The sequence below is a fragment of the Streptopelia decaocto genome (genome assembly GCF_964273445.1).
Source record: "Streptopelia decaocto genome assembly, chromosome: Z".
In the NCBI taxonomy this organism is placed as follows: domain Eukaryota; kingdom Metazoa; phylum Chordata; class Aves; order Columbiformes; family Columbidae; genus Streptopelia; species Streptopelia decaocto.
The window spans coordinates 46,260,126-46,278,133 of NC_138657.1; positions in this window are offsets into that span (position 1 = coordinate 46,260,126).

Consider the following 18,008-nt stretch of genomic DNA (forward strand, 5'->3'; position numbering starts at 1 on the left):
ACGGTACACACAGATTTGTATGGTATACATGAAATATGTTAGTGTTTTTGAACAGGGATATAAGCTTTGGATCAATTAGAATCTCCAGGATCTTCCACCATTACTGTAATCTCTCATTTTGGTCTGATAAGATTTTGGTAGGTGGCTCACAGACAGAAAAGGATCTTTAATTTCAGTAAAAGATAAGTACTACAAAAGAAATTTATGGAACTTCTACATCCATGAACAAGCCAAAGCAACTTCATGTTCAAGGCAGACTTAGATCAGAAACAGTCAAAACCATAACAGCCTAGGATCCAGCATAACACACTTCGGTACCTGGGCCAAGACCTGAGCAAGGTTGAGCAGCCTAGTCAATTACAGTAAATAGGATGACAGGGGCAAAAAAACCCCCCAAGCCTATGCCCCACAAGTTCAGTAGTGTTTGCCAAGAAAACTCACTCTTTACAGGTGTGCAATTGTTCTTAGCCAGCTTAGACTGTAGCAGCTGAAACGGAGATAGGGCTGCACTCACTTTCTGCAGTTTCACTCATTTAGGGGACAGAAGGATCAAGGCAGAAAAGACTAGCAGTCCCAAAAAAAGCCATACACTGGTTTGTCCTAAAACCTAATCTTGGCAGCCAGTGCAAAAGATTAAGGGGAGAACAACCTGCCTTCAGCATCTGTGCAAATCGAATGTACAGGTTTGTCCATTGTAAATAAAAGCATGATTCATTCCAATTTCTGTGCACTATTACATTTTTACAGATTAGTAAGAAAGCTGGATATTGTACGTGCACCATAAAGTACAAGCAGAAGAGAAAATTGGTTGTGTAGTATTTTCCACAACCCGTTAATATTCCTGCAGAGACTCTTGAATACTTGTAAGAACTGAATAAAGAAGAGCCAGGCCAAGTGTTATTCCTAGTGGTCCTAGGGCCACTTAACTTTCTTCCGCTGATGCTAACAATGCATCACACTGGGTTCATCTCGGTTCATCACAGTTATTCCCAAATCCCGGTTATGTGTGAGAGGGAATTGCTGACCTTCCCTGCCGAAGCGCTGCAGGTGCACGCAGTTCTGCACCACTAGATGGCAATCAAAGCATGGGCCATAAATTCCACCGCAGCCTTGTCAGGGTTTCCTTGACCTCATTAGTAGTAGATTAAGGGAGGCCATTATGTGCCCAGAAGACCCTAATGTTTTATTCAATGAATTCTTAAATAATGATACTGGTGCCTCAAGGGAATCTGGAAACAGAAAAGCATCAAAGTTATCTGGCTCAAGGGCATTTCTCTCTCTACAGTGCCATAGAATGCAGAAATTTTGTAGGGGAGGATGGTATGACTTCTCAAGTGAAATATTACACAAAATATCCCAGAAATGTTCCAATGAGATAAAAGAAATCATACAAATGGCAAGAAAAGTAAAAGTCTATGGACATGGGAGCAAACCACTATCTACACACAAGTGCAAAGCATGTATACACATCTTATCCCTGTACATATGTCTCTTGACACAGCCAAGAACTGATAGACTAGCCTCCAAACCAAACCAAACCAAACCAAACCAAACCAAACCAAACCAAACCAAACCAAACCGAACCGAACCGAACCGAACCGAACCGAACCAAACCAAACCAAACCAAACTGAAACAAACTGAAACAAAATGAAACAAACCCCAAACCTAAACAAATGAACAAAAACCAGCCAGACATTCTGAGATCAATCTTTTTCATCTATCTGAACCTACTTTATCAATTCGTACAGAAAGGAAAGTTTATCTAAAAATATAGGTGCCACAGTTTGAAAGTAGAAAGAATAAGATCTTAATTACAATGCAAAGCAGAGAGAATGACTGAAAGTTTCCTTTTTCTCTCTCTTGTCACATTCTCCTGTTTCTCTTCTTCAGGCTCACACCAATATGAATACACACACCTACTATTAGCTTGTAAGTTTAAGAGAATATGCAGTGCAAGAAGTGGTCAGAGGTAGCTGGTCAGAGGTAGTTTCATGCTACTTCTGTGCATTTCTTTAAAAAGAGCTAGCAGCATCCTGTCAAAAACGGCAGAGGCACCTCTCCTCATTTACTTTTCCCAAGAGTATTCTCAATTCAGACTGTGCCAAGAGAACGTGGAAAAGGGACAGAGTCTTTATGGCAACTCTTACAGTGCCTGGGGAAGGTCGGTTAGCAGATTGGGCATGCAATCAATTACAGAAATTCTACAGCCTTTATGTTGTAATAGTGTTAATGTAACAGAACCACAGACCAATAGCATATTGGAACCCAGCCTGAATAAAATAGAAACTAGTCTGTTATCCAAGACCTTTGTGGGTCTTCATTATATAGTGTTTTTTGTCAATGAACAAATACAAATATTTCCTTTTACTGGGAAAAATACTGATACAATAGAAGACTTGAGAGTGTGCAGTATGTTTTTTTCTGGTTTTTGGGGAGCAAATAATGAACTGCTTGTACTAGAAACTCTTGAAGACAGTGACTTTGCCTTTGGCTTGTGCAAATTGTCATGTTTGTCCCACTCCAAAACAAGTCAGTAATTGTCATTATAATAAAAATTTGCAGTCACAGAAAATGCTCAAGCATATCTGGAGGATCAGTAGATAAAAGATGGCAAGCTGACAATGTCATACAAAAAGGGATGTCATATATCTAGAGCTGAGTCCAATGGAGTAATCAGAGAACATGAATAAAATAAAGTCAATATCCCAGAAGCCCAAACAAGACAGGGCACAGATAAAGGCATAAGTACGTGTTTCTGAAGGATAATGAAGACATGCCAGCGGTCATTAAGGTCAGTTACTAGTTGATTCAGAGCAAACTTGACTGGTCATGGAGTAAAAGGCAGATTGTTAGTTGCTGAAGAGAAAAGGATGGAATTCTAGGTTGGTAGAAACATATCATCCTCTGGAGTTCATAGAAAAATAAAACAGAGACCACGATAAGTAAGAAACCAGCCAGTAAGGAGGACAGATTCTCTTTTTTGGATTTTTCAAAAGTTTAAAGTCCTCTGACACATGAAGGACTTCAAAGGTAGCAAGCAAATGCTTGCCATGACAGTCAGTTCTCTGCATTTCCCATGTAAGTCTGACTTGACTGAGGTATGTGTAACCTCTGCCACAAAAATCAATATTCACAATTTATGTTTTATGACCTATTTGAAAGACTGCAAAAAGTTCGTTATATTACCACACATAGTGGCACAAATATGTAAATAATTCTGGTATTTCCTGTGCAGCTAATTCTCTGAGCAAAGCATGAGAGGACATTCATGATGCTATTAATTTTACAAATGCTAGATGTATATTTTTATTATATGGATTCTCATTTGAAGTACCTTGTCTGTTCCTTAGCATGGAAAACTTCAGATACCTTTTGATATGAGGTGTTGAAAAAATAAGTATGAAACATTCAATACAGTAGCGTGTAACACAGTGGCCTTTGTAATACATCATTAATATTACTTTCCTCATTAGCTACAGGGGCATAAGAAATTATATTACCCTGCTTCTATTATTTCAGTAAAATGAACACAAGCAGTAGGTTGTGATGTACTTTCATTTCAAATGGATCATCAGGAGTAGGATCCATGTAGCAAACCACAGTGTCTGTAAAGTAAAAGCCATTTGGCTGTTTTATATAAGAAATACCATAGAATATATAGAAACTGAATCCTACGTATTTTTAAAAATCTAAATAAGTATTGTTTAGTTTTCTTTACAAGTAGATTCCAAGTGCAAGGATAGATTAGCTACCTGGAATAGATCTGGCAGGTTGTACCTAACTCATTTCCACCCATTCATGAGGAATCTTATTACAAATTGAAAAAATGAACTGAATGAAGGAAATTATAGCTACTTAATCCAGATTAAAAAAAAAAAATTATTAGGTCATCCTATAAAGGCACCCCAAGCCTGAGGGAACAGAAATAGCTTTCATGCCTTTTCCATGATGTAAAATAATACCTTAAAACCACACAGTCCTCGCTACATCTTGCTTTGTTTATGGCCAGTTGTGTCAGGCATAATCCACAGAGCAGATTCTGATGCCCACTGCGCCTTGCATCCAAGTTCCAGAGATGTTATTACTCAAGCTGTATGGCATAAGAATCCCAGAGTTATTCTTCTTGCTGAGTTAATGAGTTCACTGATTTAGAGGAGGCTGCTGAATATGTCTGTTTATGAGGTTAATTTTTGCTTCATGACTCAGTAGCTGTGTTCTTCTTTCTTGGTTCAGTTGCCCCCTTCCAAGCTTAACCTCTCTTTTTTCTGCCTTCTCTCTTTGCTCCGAGAGTTTTCCTCACTCTACCATTTCTCCTCTCTCCCTCTTAAGAACTCTCTCTCCACATTCCCACAGGTGCTGGCTCTTCTATAAGAAATTCACCATGGTTCAAACTAGCCTGAATATGCAAATCCTCTGATTAATTGGCAGGGGTGTGGGTAAAGTCTGCACAGGCAGCTGCACAGATAACCCCTGAGTGACAGTAGCAGTTGGAGGTGGTTGTACAGGTGCTTCTGCAGCTTGGGTGCAAGGTTTCCCTGCCAAGGAAAGGTAGTAGGAGTAAAAGAGAAAGAGACTTGCAGGTCGCTGCCAGAGCAGAGCCAGAGACAGCATGGCTTCAGCAGCTGCAGGGCAGGCACCTGAAAGTCCTGGGCTGGACTCCATAGCAAACAAAAACTGGATTCAGGGATGCAGGGTCTGGAACCAGGCCTCATATCACAGGAACAACAGGCAGTGTCCTCTTCAGATGCTGGCCATGGTCAAAGAGACTGAGACGCTCATGATCTCCCATTTTATAGGATGTATGATATGGATGGGAGGGAATACTTAGTTGGTCAGTTTTAGTCACCTGTTCTGTTCGCCCCGCCTTGCAAATATGCCCCTCTCACTTACGGGATGTGCGAAATCTATCAGCAACCTTGGCTGCCACAGCAATAAGTCTAAACCTGAGTCTCTCTGGCATACCATTGCTAACATTATCAGCTGCCATCTGCAAAAACATGCAGCCAAATTCAGAGAAGTGCAGTTACTAAGAAGAACTTAGCTGAAAGGAAAATTCACTGAAAGAGAAACTGGTCTGGTTTTTAACAAAAACAAGACATTCCACCCCTTATTCCATACCATTCATGGCATGCTTAGGCCTTACCAATACCTTCTAGTTAATTGTTGCTACTACATATATATGTACATATGTACATATATACACAGATGTAATACATCATTCTCTTAATCCATGAGCCATCCTTTTGCAAAGTTCATTAACTTCATGACTTTAAGCTTCATTTATCACAACAGTCTCCCAGGGCAGGAAAAAATGGTATATCAAGTGCATCTCATGCCCATGGTTTGTGGGTTAGACAGCAACTTCAAAAAAGTTGTCAGGTGCCACTTGTAGAAGTCAGCTCTGGTGTCATCACCACTGCATTGATCTGAAAGACACTTATTGAACACTGTTAGTACAGCATATAGCATCATGTAGCAATTAACATCATGCAGTTCAACATTGAATATTCTCACCTAAAATCAAATCCCCTTGAGGTACACACTGAACTTCTCCATCCTTTCAACATTACCCACCAAATGCTGCCAAGTCCTTGGGCAAAAACAATCCAACCCCTTTGTATGCTGCTAGTATCTCTTTTTCAGCTGGAGTATAGTTGGCCCTGGGTCCTTTGTATCCTGGGCTCCAAAAACCTAAGGGTCGACCTCCAGTTTCTCCTGATGCTTTCTGAGAGAGGCTCCAAGTAGGGCCATTGTCTCCGGCTGTGGTATAGAGCACATTTTTAATATCTAGTCCGGTCCAAACTGGCCCAAAGGCCACTGCATGAGTAATCTCACACCTCGTTTGTTCAAAGGCTTGTTGTTGTTCAGTGCCCCACTCAAAATGGTTCTTTTTCTGAGTCACTCAGTAGAAAGGGCTCACAATTTGACTGTAGTCAGGAATATGCATTCTCCAAAAGCCTACAATGCCCAAGAAAGACTGTGTCTCCTTTTTATTAGTAGGTGGAGACACAGCTGCAGTTCTGTTGACCATATCCATTGGGATCTGACGACACCCATCTTGCTATTTTATTCCTAAAAAATGGATGTCTCATGCAGGTCCCTTGACCTTGCTTTGTTTTATGGCAAAACTGGCATTCAAAAGAATTGGAATTATTCTCTCACCTTTCTCAAAGACTTCTTTCGCTGTGTGACGCCACATGCTAATGCCATCAATATATTGCAAGTGTTCTGGAGCTTTACCTTATTCCAGTATGGTTTGGATCAGTCCATGGCGGATGATAGGGCTCTGTTTCCACCCCTGGGGCAAGCAATTCCATGTGTACTGGATGCCCCTCCAGGTGGAGGCGAACTGTGGCCTGCACTCTGTTGCTAAAGGAATAGAGAAAAATGCATTAGTATTGTCAGTTGTGGCAAACCACTCAGCTGCCTTTGACTCCAGTTCATATTGCAGTTCTATCATATCAGGCACAGCAGCACTCAGTGGTGGTGTAACTTCATTCAGGCCATGATAGTCTACTGTTAGTCTCCACTCTTCACTAGACTTACACACTGGCCAAACTGGGCTGTTAAAAGGTGAGCGAGTCTTACTGATCACACCCTGGCTCTCCAGTTGACAAATCAACTTCTGGATAGGAATCAAAGACTCTCAATTAGTGTGCTATTGCCAGTGATGCCATGGTGGCAATTGGCACCTGCTGGTTGTCAGCCATCAGCAGTTCTACAACAGAAGGGTTGTCTGAAAGACCAGGCAAAGTAGACAGCTATTCAATATTCTCAATGTCCACAGCTGCTATGCCAAATGCCCACCGCTACCCTTTTGAGTACTTAAAATACTCTCTCCTGAGATACTCTGTTCTAAGGATGCACGGACCATCTGGGCCAGTCACAACGGGATGCTTTTGCCAGTCTTTCCCAGTTAGGGTCATTTCAGCCTCTACTAGAGTCAGTTCCTGGGATCCCCCAGTCACTCCAACAATACTGATGGATTGTGTTCCTTTATAGTTTGAAGGGATTATCGTGCACTGAGCACCAGCATCTACGAAACCTTTGTACTCCTGGGAGTGTGTTGTATCTGCACAGTCCAGTAAACAATACTGTCACTTTACTCTTCCTGGCTGGAGACAGGGCCTTTCTAATTTGTGTTTTGCACAGTCTCTAAGTATGAAGTAGAATTTCCTTCAAGAGGATCAGAATCTCTTCTGCCCCTTATGGAAACTAGAGTAGCCATTTTCCTAGGAGTTTTTCCTTTTAACTCAGGTACTCGTTCCTGAAGTTCTGAGGCAAGTCTTCCATCCCACCTCCTCATGTTTTCTCCCTGGTCACGTAGGAAAAACTGCGGTGTGCCTCTCTTTGTGGACTTCTTTTGTCCTCTCTCTTGAGACTGGAAACACTTTCTCCTAATAGCCGAAACATAGGTTTGTATAGATAGTGAATGGAACCTGTCTTCACTAAGTGCTTTGATTTCTTGCAACAGCTTTCCAAAACAGTTGTCAGATTTTTCACACAGTTTCTCCAGAGTCAAGACACAAGCCCACAGAGAGGTAACAAGGCTGTCCTCAAAGTCCCAAAGCTGCTTTATCACTTCAGAAATGTTTTGTACAGCTGCAGCTGTCCAGGTCATTGATGCCAATGACTCAGAATATGCTGGTGGTGTACTTTGTACAAACCTGTACTACATAAGTCATGTACAAAGGATTCTATCTGGTCTGTCCCCTCTTGGCTGTTTGGCTCAAAACAGATGATCTCCCACACAGCTAATTCTCTGAGGAACTGGATACCTCTCTTCATGGTATTCCATTTCCCTGGATTACATATAACATCTTCTTTGAAGGGAAACTTTGCCTTCATGGCTGTCAGGTGTCTACTGCAGAGGGTGGAGGAGTCATTCTCTCTTGAAATTGCCCTATCAAGGGTGATATCCCTTGACAGAGACCACAGCTGCTTGGCTTACCCACCTTCTAGTTCCAGACTATCAGTTCCATTATCCCAGCGTCTGGGCAGCCAGGTTACAACATTCTCACCTTCACAAAGACTGAAGTATTTTCGCATATTTCTCAGCTCACTTGTAGATAAGGATTGAGTGGTCACTTCCTCTCCTCCATGTGTTGATGAGGATGTCTCTTGCGTTGGTTATGCCCCTTGGCCATCATCGGCAGCATGAGCAGTCCTTTTTGTGACTCTCTTACAACCAGCAACCGATGCTGACACGGGCTCACCATCTCTTGATTTATTTCCAGAGTCTAAATGACTGTCACCAGCATTGGCATAATTACAGTGGCTGCTCCGGTGTCCCCCACACCCCGTTTCCCTGGGAAGGGTTAATTGACTCCACCTTTATATTAACCCTTGAATGACATTCACTTGTCCAGTGCCTGCCTTTTCCACATTTTGGACAATCTCTGAAGTCTGGCATGATACTTCGTGCAATCTTTCTTTACATGACCCAGTGCTCCACAATGAAAACATCTCAATTTCATTTTTACTCCCATTACTTGTAACTGTGATGCTAAAGTGGCAGCTAGTGAGCTAGTATAATGTTCAGTTGGCCCTATGTTTCGACACACTCTCACCATGTCCACTAAATTGCACCTCTCTCTATTCCTAACACCCTGTAACGCCCACCAACAATCAGCATTACATTCTCAAAAGCCAATTGTCACAAGCTGCATCGTTATCAATTTGTCACTCCAAAACAGTTTGCAAGTGGTCTAAAAACTGCTCATAAGGTTCCTGTGGTCCCTGCAAGATTTTTGGAAAAGACGTATTAGCATCTCTCCCAGTCTCCGGTAACTTCTAAATTGCTTTTGTTGCTAGTTTTGCTATTGCACCATATATGTCTCTGGGATATGCAACTTGATTCTCCAGCAAAGCATGAGCACCTTCCCCAGCTAAATCACTGTAACCAATCCCTCTTCGACAGCATGCATGTCTCTATAGTACAGTTCTCCTGAAAATCAGATAGCCATACAGTATATTGAGTAGTGGTTAAAATCATTTTCAATAAAGAATGCCAGTCATGCCAAGTAAGTATGTAGGAGGAGATAAATGCTTCTAAAAAAACTTATAACAAATGATGAAATAACTCCATTTTCTTCAGCTAATGTCCATGATTCCTTTACAACATAATACGATAGCTGTCGAAAGCCCAGAGTTTGCTGTTCACGATAGATCACAGGGCATGCCATAACCACTTTCCAGTCTCCTGCTTTCAGAGCCTCTTCTCTGCATTTATCCCACATGGTTAAATTAGTGTGCACTTTCGGTTGCGAAGTATCATCTTGGGGGAATAAATCAGGCTCTCGCTTCAGGTCCATCAGGCCAGGATCAAGGGTGTTGTCGGGCAACTTCCACAAACCATCTTCTGTCAAAAGCGTTCAGTGTAACGTATGAGCAGGGCCTTTGTTATAAGCCAGCCCTTTCTCTGCTACTGCATCCATGGTTAGTGCATTTTTGTCCGATACGTTTACAGGATGCCCCTCCTTCCCTGGCAAGGGAGGAGCAGAAGTTTCATAGTCAGCTGCCACACGCGCAGCTACTTCCTTCTGAGCCACTTTTAAAGTAGTCATAATTTTCCCCCAAGTAGGTAAATGTTCACAAGCAGCATTATCTCCAGTCGCTGCCTGTTCATATAATTCTCGTCCAACTTTGTGCCACGCCTCCAACTGAAATGTACCAGTTGTAGGAAAGTCTGGCACATGATCATCAGTCCATTCTAATAAAGTCACTAATCTGACTCCTGGTATGTCCTGATTTTGCCCTCATAACAAATGTTGAAAGATATCTAAGCTTTGCTTTGGCTCAAGGGCTAACTTCCTTCCCATGGTTCCCAATCACTCACCTTTCCTTGGTGATGCATGTGCACTGTGATTCCTGTTTTCTGGTTCTGTTTCCCAATTCTACATCCTGGTTCAATTGGGCTTCACTACTGGAACAGCTGCTTCCTTTACAACCGCACTGAAAGTCCCTGTTTGGGCACCATTTATAGCGAATGAGGCACAGACTCTCAGTAAGGTGTAATGAGAGACATTTATTACGAACTCAGGCTTGCATTTATACTTGCCAGAGTGCTTGCTCAAGCATTTGCTGATTTGCTTAGTTAGTCATTACATAAGCGATGTGTTTTGTGTTCCCACCAAAGTTACTGCCAAAAATGCTTTTTTATCTATCAAACATTATTCTTCTGTCCTTGATGTATCTCGTAGCATACAGTCCCAGTGCTTGTTTCTCACACTTTGCTGACCCTTGTAGTTTCTCACAGGCCTGATCTCAGTATACTGCCACACTGGTCTGCAGAACAGGCTGAAAAGGTAAGGCAATTTTGTTTATCCCAGCAGTCTGTTGTCCTTGGTGGCTGCCTTGAGTTAGCCCTGTCTCTGTTTGATTAAGGCTGTGAATTTTTTGAATGTCAGAAGCTGCCAGAATTAGGTTTAGCTTGTATATGCCTAGTTTGAGACAGACTTCTGTTACATCTGCCTTGTCTCTGCAAACCCCATGCCTGAGGCAACATATAGAAAAGGCAACATTCAATACATTGCTATTTTTTCTACTCACTGTCAAAAGTTCAGGCTATAGACCTCAGGGTGATTTTTTGCAAATTGTAAAGCCCTTCCTTTAAGGGAATTATTATGGGCTTTTCTATGAGTTTCCTTGCAACAGTATCCAGTCACTTCACAAATAATAATAAAATCTTAAAGCACTTGTGAAGTGAGTACTATCTTGCTGATAATCCACAGAGCTCTGTAGCACTTCTGGAAGCTCTTAGTCAATTGCACAAACCTCGGTCACCAGAGCTAACTGACTAATCCATTCAATATTAGGATGCCTTGCTTGCCACAGAAGGTAAACAAAGTATATGACCAGGGAATGAACAAAGTGTTTTGCCTTTGAGTTCACAGATGTATTTTGGCTGTAAAGGCATAGTGAAATTCAGGGCACAAGTGGTCCAACCTGGTACAGAGATCCCCACACGAGCAGTATGAACTAGTTCCAGGTCTAGCTGCATCAATGCAGGACTGAGCAGCCCAGGAGCAACATCATAACAAAGTGGCTGCTGCTCCAAGATCCAAGCTAGTATTCTGCCAAGAGGTGCATGTCAACTCATTTACATCTGTCAAAGCTCATGTGTATCAGAGGTGGAACTGTGCAACACTAGGCAGGGCCATGGACTTGGACACACAGATTTGTCTGCTCTCTGTCCCTCAGGCCTTACATTCTCTTCTCTGTTTCTTCAAGTATATTTATCCAAGTTGCATTCCTAAACCACCATTTGTTTTTTGTCATACTCCTGTTCTCTTCAACAACCTAGTACCCATCTTCCCTACTCAGGCTGGTCTCCATCCCAGCCAAGAAATTCTGTAAGAAATTCTGAACACCAGGTGTTGTTCCTGCCTCTGTTTCACCCAGATGGCTGCAAGCCAACATCCTTCTCTTTGCTTAAAATGAAGCTTTGACTGCAGGCCACAATGTGTTTTTATGTTTTCTCCTGGTTATGTATTACGGTATTACCCATCCTACTTTCCAGCAAGAAAGTCTCACTGGGAGCAAGCCTCTCCGTTATTTAAAGATGTCACCACACAGTGACCATAGGAAAAGAAATTTCCCGTGGATCATCACAAATATACATGTGCTGTTAAAAAAAAGCTCACTAATCTTTATGATATTATAATACAAGTTACTATTCTAAAATAAAGTAAAATAAGGAGAAACACAAACAGCAGATTCACAGAATCAAAGAGAGCACAATTGGGAGGCGTCTTGAGAGATCATCTCATCCTTTGGAATCCCTGCAACACATGCCTGTAAAAAATACTTGTCTCTTTTCACAGTCCCTCTCTCAGTACTTTGCTTCCCATTAGAACATCTGCCCCAATATCCAGCTAAAATCTTTCTTGCTCTGATTTAAGCTCTTTACTTTTTATCCTCCCCACTTTGCACAGATGGCAAAGTGTTTGATTGTAGTGTTTGATTTTGTGCAGCCTTTTACTCAGCTGCAGATTATTATCATGCGCCACATCAGTCTTCCTCAGGCCAAAGAACACAAGATCCTCTGATCGTTGATCTTCCTTGTCATATTTTATAATTTTCCATGTATTCTCCATACTGTCTCCAATTGCTTATCTTTTTTAAGGGCCATACCTAAACCCAGGACAGACTGCAGCTGAGCTTTACCAAAGGTAGGGTGAGCAGAGAAATTATTGTTCTATTATACACCAAACATCCTATTGTTGCCGTGGGCAACAGTGAGTAGGAGTACCCAGTGGCTGAACACCCTCCCATGGCTGAGAACAGTATTTGGCACCTAAGCAGAATTGACAGAGATCAGTAAGGTTGTATGTGGCAGTATTCTGACATGAGGCCTGTGAGAAACTACAAGAGTCAACTGCATGGGAACAAGCGTTGGCAGAAAAATACAAGAAGCAAGGACTGTATACTGATTGATACATCAAGGACAGAGGAATTGATACAGGATTGATACATCAAGGACAGGTGGGTAACTTGTGATAGGCCAAAAAATGTTTTTATGGTAGCAGCTTTGATGGGAATGCGAAATATATTGCTTATGTAATGCCTAACGTAGCAAATCAGCAAATGCTTGAGCAAGCATCTTAGCAAGTATAAATGCAAGCCTGAATTTTTAATAAATGTCTCTCTTCACACCTTAAAGAGAGTCTGTGCCTCATTCGCTACAGTTGTAGAAAGTGGCCATGGGTGAGTACAGAAAGGAAAACACCAGCTGACTCCAAATAAATGAGCAGCTGAGGTGAGGGAAGGCAATACGACATGCAAATGAAGAACTGGAAAACTGCAAAGAACCTGTGAACACTTTATAGACTCTTTAACTTAAAGGAGATGCTTCCAGTAGTGCCCAGACCTCTGGCATGGGCCCTCTTCAGCTTCCCAGAACTTCAGGCTGTGTAGCTCACAACTCTGTGCTGCAGAGCTGCATTGTATCTGTAACACCTGTGTGTGCAGGTACTGGCTGCCATAGTGCAGAGCTGCTCAACTGGCCATATTTATCACCCATTACTATTCTCACATGTACACATCTTGGAATGCTGTTTCCCTTTCTCACAATAACATTATTTTTTGTTTTGTTTTACTGAAGTTTATCTTGTAGTCCAGTGTTCTCAAATATTCTTTTTGAAGGACTGCTGCCTTATCACCTTCCATCATATTTTATTAGTGATAACATTTATCTACCTTGCCCTTGTTCCTTCTGAGTGCCATCCTAATTATTTTATTTGCTAAAATAATTTTGATTTCTATACCCATCCTCCAGCTTACTCACTGTCCTTCCCACTTTCATTTCATTGTAAATTAAGCAAGCTAATACATCATTTATGCATCTCACTCACATTCTTTCTTTAGCATCAGAGCTTGTAACTGGAACACTTCCAGACAATATTTAGGACCAATTTTATTAGTTGTTTGTTTTGGCCTTGTTTTGCTTCCTCTAGAAGCTAAGGCTGAGACAGGCAGCCTTTCAGCAACAACATTTTTAAGCGTTTTTTTATAATTCTAACCCAAATGACTAGATCTTGTTAGTTATATCAAATGGCATAGATACTAAATATGTGCCTGTTTCTCAACCTTTTCAGAATTTGTTAGTCACTTGAAATACTATTTCAAATATTTGCCATTAAGAAAAACAACAAAATTCATAGGTAAACTGCTTTTCATTCCTTCCTCTAATAATTAAACTATATTTAAGTAAGAATTTTGTTAAATATAACAAGCTCCCCAAGGTGGTGTCATGACCCCAAGCCTGCCAGTGTTCAAGAAGCGATTGGACAACACCCTCAGACACATGGTGTGAACTGTGGGGTTGTCATATGCAGGGACAGGAGTTGAATTTTATGATCCTTGTGAGTCTCTTCTGACTCAGGACATTCTATGATTCTATGATTCAAAAGACATTAAAATCAAATGGTAAAAATATATGTGCCAGGGTTAAATCAAAGCTATTTACTGTGAAATCAGTTTTTTTTTCCCATTTTTATTTCCAATCCAAAACAACAATATTGCTTCTTCTTAAACAGTGCCAGAAAACTCACTTTTCAATGCTCCTTCTCTGAATAAAATACACCATCTGCAGCCTCAGGGCTGTGGACAAATGGACACACGTGTGCATATATGTAATTTCAAGTCCCCCTACTGGGTCATTTGCTTCAGCATAAGCACAGACATCAGCATTTGCCATGGTAGGATATGAGAAATTAATCTTATAATTTTCCCTTTTCTCTATAGTGATCTGAAGGTGTCCAGCCTCAGAAAACACAGACTTTTTTTTGATGTCAAAGCGGTCAGCTCAATTGCTGTCAAAACATCCTTATTCTCCCCAGATTTCCCCCAAACTACTGTTTTCCACAGCTCCTTGGATGTGTACAGTTTCAAAGATTCCTCTTAGTATTTGATATAAAATGTAGTTTAAGGCTGAAAGGAAGGTCTGCTTTCTGAAGATGGTGATCCTGTGAGAGCTAAGAGACCTCACTCTGCAGCTGCCATGTTTGCACTGTATCGAGGCCATGTTCAGTGCCTGCTAGACCTCATCAGAGCAGCATCGGCCACAGTGAAAAAACATTTCTCTAAAACGTACAGTTGCTAGTTACCATAGTAACGCAGAGCTGCCAAGTGAAATTACCAAAGATCTGCAGCTCAAATTACTTCACCAACCCTGACTGTAATTAATATTCTAGATGTTTTAAGCAAATGCTAAAGCATTTGCTAAATAAAGAGCTAGCAGGGCATTCTCAAATAGATTGACAAAGTAGTCTCCGGTTTTAAAGCCAAACCAAATTACTTTATAACCACAGGGAACTGATTACAAATACTTTCCGAATCACTAACTCCTGTTTGATAGAGCATATTCAGCTACAGCCTCTGTCTAGCTCATCAAATACACAGCAAGTATACCTTTAATTTTTTGTGACATTCCTAGTGGACAGCTTCTTGAGCCTTATTCTACATGGAGACTACTCTGACCTGAAGAGGAAAAGGTGTTCTCATAACTACCCAAATTGTATAATACAGATGTCTCTCTTTCAAGAGGACAGCAAGTCTAGAAGTTTGACTATAGTGACAGTCAACCTCCTTCATACCTCTGTTTATACATCTATTTATAAAAGAAGCTTGGTTCCCAAATAATGCGGAAACTTTTTGAAATTTTGCTGTTAAAGAACAACTCCTCAGCAGAACAGAAGGCCAGCATTAAGTTCGTTTACCTTCATTTTTGGGGCCCGTCTTGTTCGCTCCTAATTTACTATGGCATTGGGATACATCCTACACTGTAAAAGAAATAGTGGTATTTGAAGTAGATGTAAAAAAAAAAATAAAAAGAATCCTACAGACTTAATACTCTTCTGGGACTTGGCAGTTCCCCTATAGAGCAATTTGTATTGCTCGACACATGACACAGTAAAGAATAGCTGATCTTACTACCTGATTTTACTAAGCTGCACTTCTAGAATAAGAAAATCTATATAGCCTTCTCTAGACCAGTTGGACAACTCACCTCCATATCTTTTCAAAAAATGCTATATATACACAAAGGTAAAAGATTCTAATAGTCACGGTATATGAGTGGCTCTGTTGCACTGACTCTGTATAAAGACCAGTGTGGCAAACAGCATCTGTAACCCTCTGCTGATTCACAGAGAGTAACAGGATCTCAACACCTTCCAAGGTTAGGACACACTTAAGGGTGCCTCCTTTAACAGTTTTGTCTTAGAGAAATAATGATAAACGTGTAAAGAGAAGTAGCAAAAATACTATTGGTCTGATCCGTGCAATGCAAGTTCCAAGTCCACAGGCAAAAGCAATTTGCATCATCTCTCTTCAATTTCTTCAGGAAAGTTTCTTTCTAAAAATATAACACTTGACTTCCTCAAACTGACATTACTTCTTGTTTCTCCATTCTCTCATATAATGCTGTTGAACTACATTATCTTTCACTGCTTTTTGAAAACTCAAAACAATTCTCATCATAGAAGTCTCTCTCTTTACTGTTGCCATTAATAGAATCACTACATTCAGAAATATGTAAATTTTCTGGAAAATATAATTCAGTTCTCTTTTCTTACATTTACTTGCATAGAATAAAGCTCAATTATTACCAGCCAGTCTACTCTAGACTACCTTCTTCAGTTTGGTTAAGAAATTATATTGAAAGATTGTTGTTTCTGCCTTTGAACTGTTGTGAAGGATCTTACCAAGCCAACCTTTATTTTGCCTGAACTTTCTCACTTAAACCTTTTAAAAAATAAATTTTAAAAGACACTTTAAAAGTGTCTTAATTATCAGTGATGTTGTAAGTACATGGTTATAATAATTTTTTTTTTTTTTTTTTTATTGTAACAAGAGAGCATCAAAAGGAATTTTTTGAAAAGGCTATTTGGAGCGAGTTGCATTCATTTCACCGATGTCTGACTCAGGAAGTGAAGAACAAATTCCCTACACTGAGCTGGTTCTCCTCTATCTGACATAAAAACATAGCTGCAAGTCCATAAATAAATGTGACATGCTGTAGTGACATTGCTGCAATGTCATTCATTATAAAACTGCTGCAGGCATATCCTTTTTACCTGCCCCTTTCTTCAGTATTTTTATTCCTGATAATAAGCATAATGAAAATCTTCAAAGCTAGCTTTGTCTCTGTATGTATTAATTTAGTGTGCTCTAAAAACACTAAGCTAACAACTGTAGGGAGATAGATTCTTTCTTTTAAGGAGAAAGGGAATGGCTCAAGCAGAAATAATTCAAACAGCATAAAAAGAATCTGGTGCATTGTTTTATTTATTTTCTATGATTGTCACCCTAGTTATAAGTGAAAAAGTTTCATAATGAAAGCAAATTACAAGCAGGGTCCCCAGCATTGGGCACAGGTGACTATATTTTCAAATAAATCCCAAAAAGGATTTGAAAAAGAGATTAAAAACAAAGACAAGGAAATTTGCAGATGATACTAAACTATTCAGGGTAGTCCAATCTAAAGCTGGTTGACTGGGTAATAAAATTCAAAGTGAAATTCAGTGCCAGTGTCCTGGAAAATGAAATATAGTTACAAATACCCAGTGGTGGGCTCCAAATCACAGCATCTAGGTGAAAGAGAACTTGGTGTCATTGTTCTCTGAAAACGTCGGCACCATGTTCAGTTGTGCTTATAAAGGTAAGCAGGATGTAAAAGGATAGGTATCTAAGCAATATTGAGAAAGGAATAGAGGATAAATCGGAAAATATCATTATATCACATTATATAACTCTGCCATTCACACGTTTTGAGCATAGTGTGTGGGCCTAAAGCATGTAGTGGAAGTACAAAAGACAGAGGATTTGGTAACAGGCATGATCAAAAGTGTGCAACAGCTTTATGTTTTTATATGAGGTTAATCCAAGTAGACCAGGACCCTTCAGTCTGAAAAACTGGAAGAGAAGGCAACGGGAAGCTGAGCAGGAGACAGCTGCTTACTGTCTTCCCACAGTGCAAGTACATCATAAATTACAGAATCAGAGAATGTTAGGGATTGGAAGGGACCTTGAAAGATCATCTAGTCCAATCCCCATGCTGGAGCAGGAACACCTAGATGAGGGTGCACAGGAAGGTGTCCAGGCGGGTTTTGAAATTCTCCAGAGAAGGAGACTCCACAAAGTCCCTGGGCAGTCTGTTCCAGTGTTCTTTCACCCTCACCGAGAAGAAGTTTCTTCTCAAACTTAAGTGGAACCTCTTGTGTTCCAGTTTGTACCCACTGCCACTTGTCCTATCATCGGTTGTCACCAAGAAGAGCCTGGCTCCATCCTCATGACACTCACCCTTTACATATTTATTAACACTCATGAGGTCACCCCTCAGTCTCCTCTTCTCCAAGCTAAAGAGACCCAGCTCCCTCAGCCTTTCGTCGTAAAGCACATGCTCCACTCCCTTCATCATCTTTGTTGCCCTGCGCTGGACTCTCTCCAGCAGTTCCGTGTCCTTCTTGAACTGAGGGGCCCAGAACTGGACACAATATTCCAG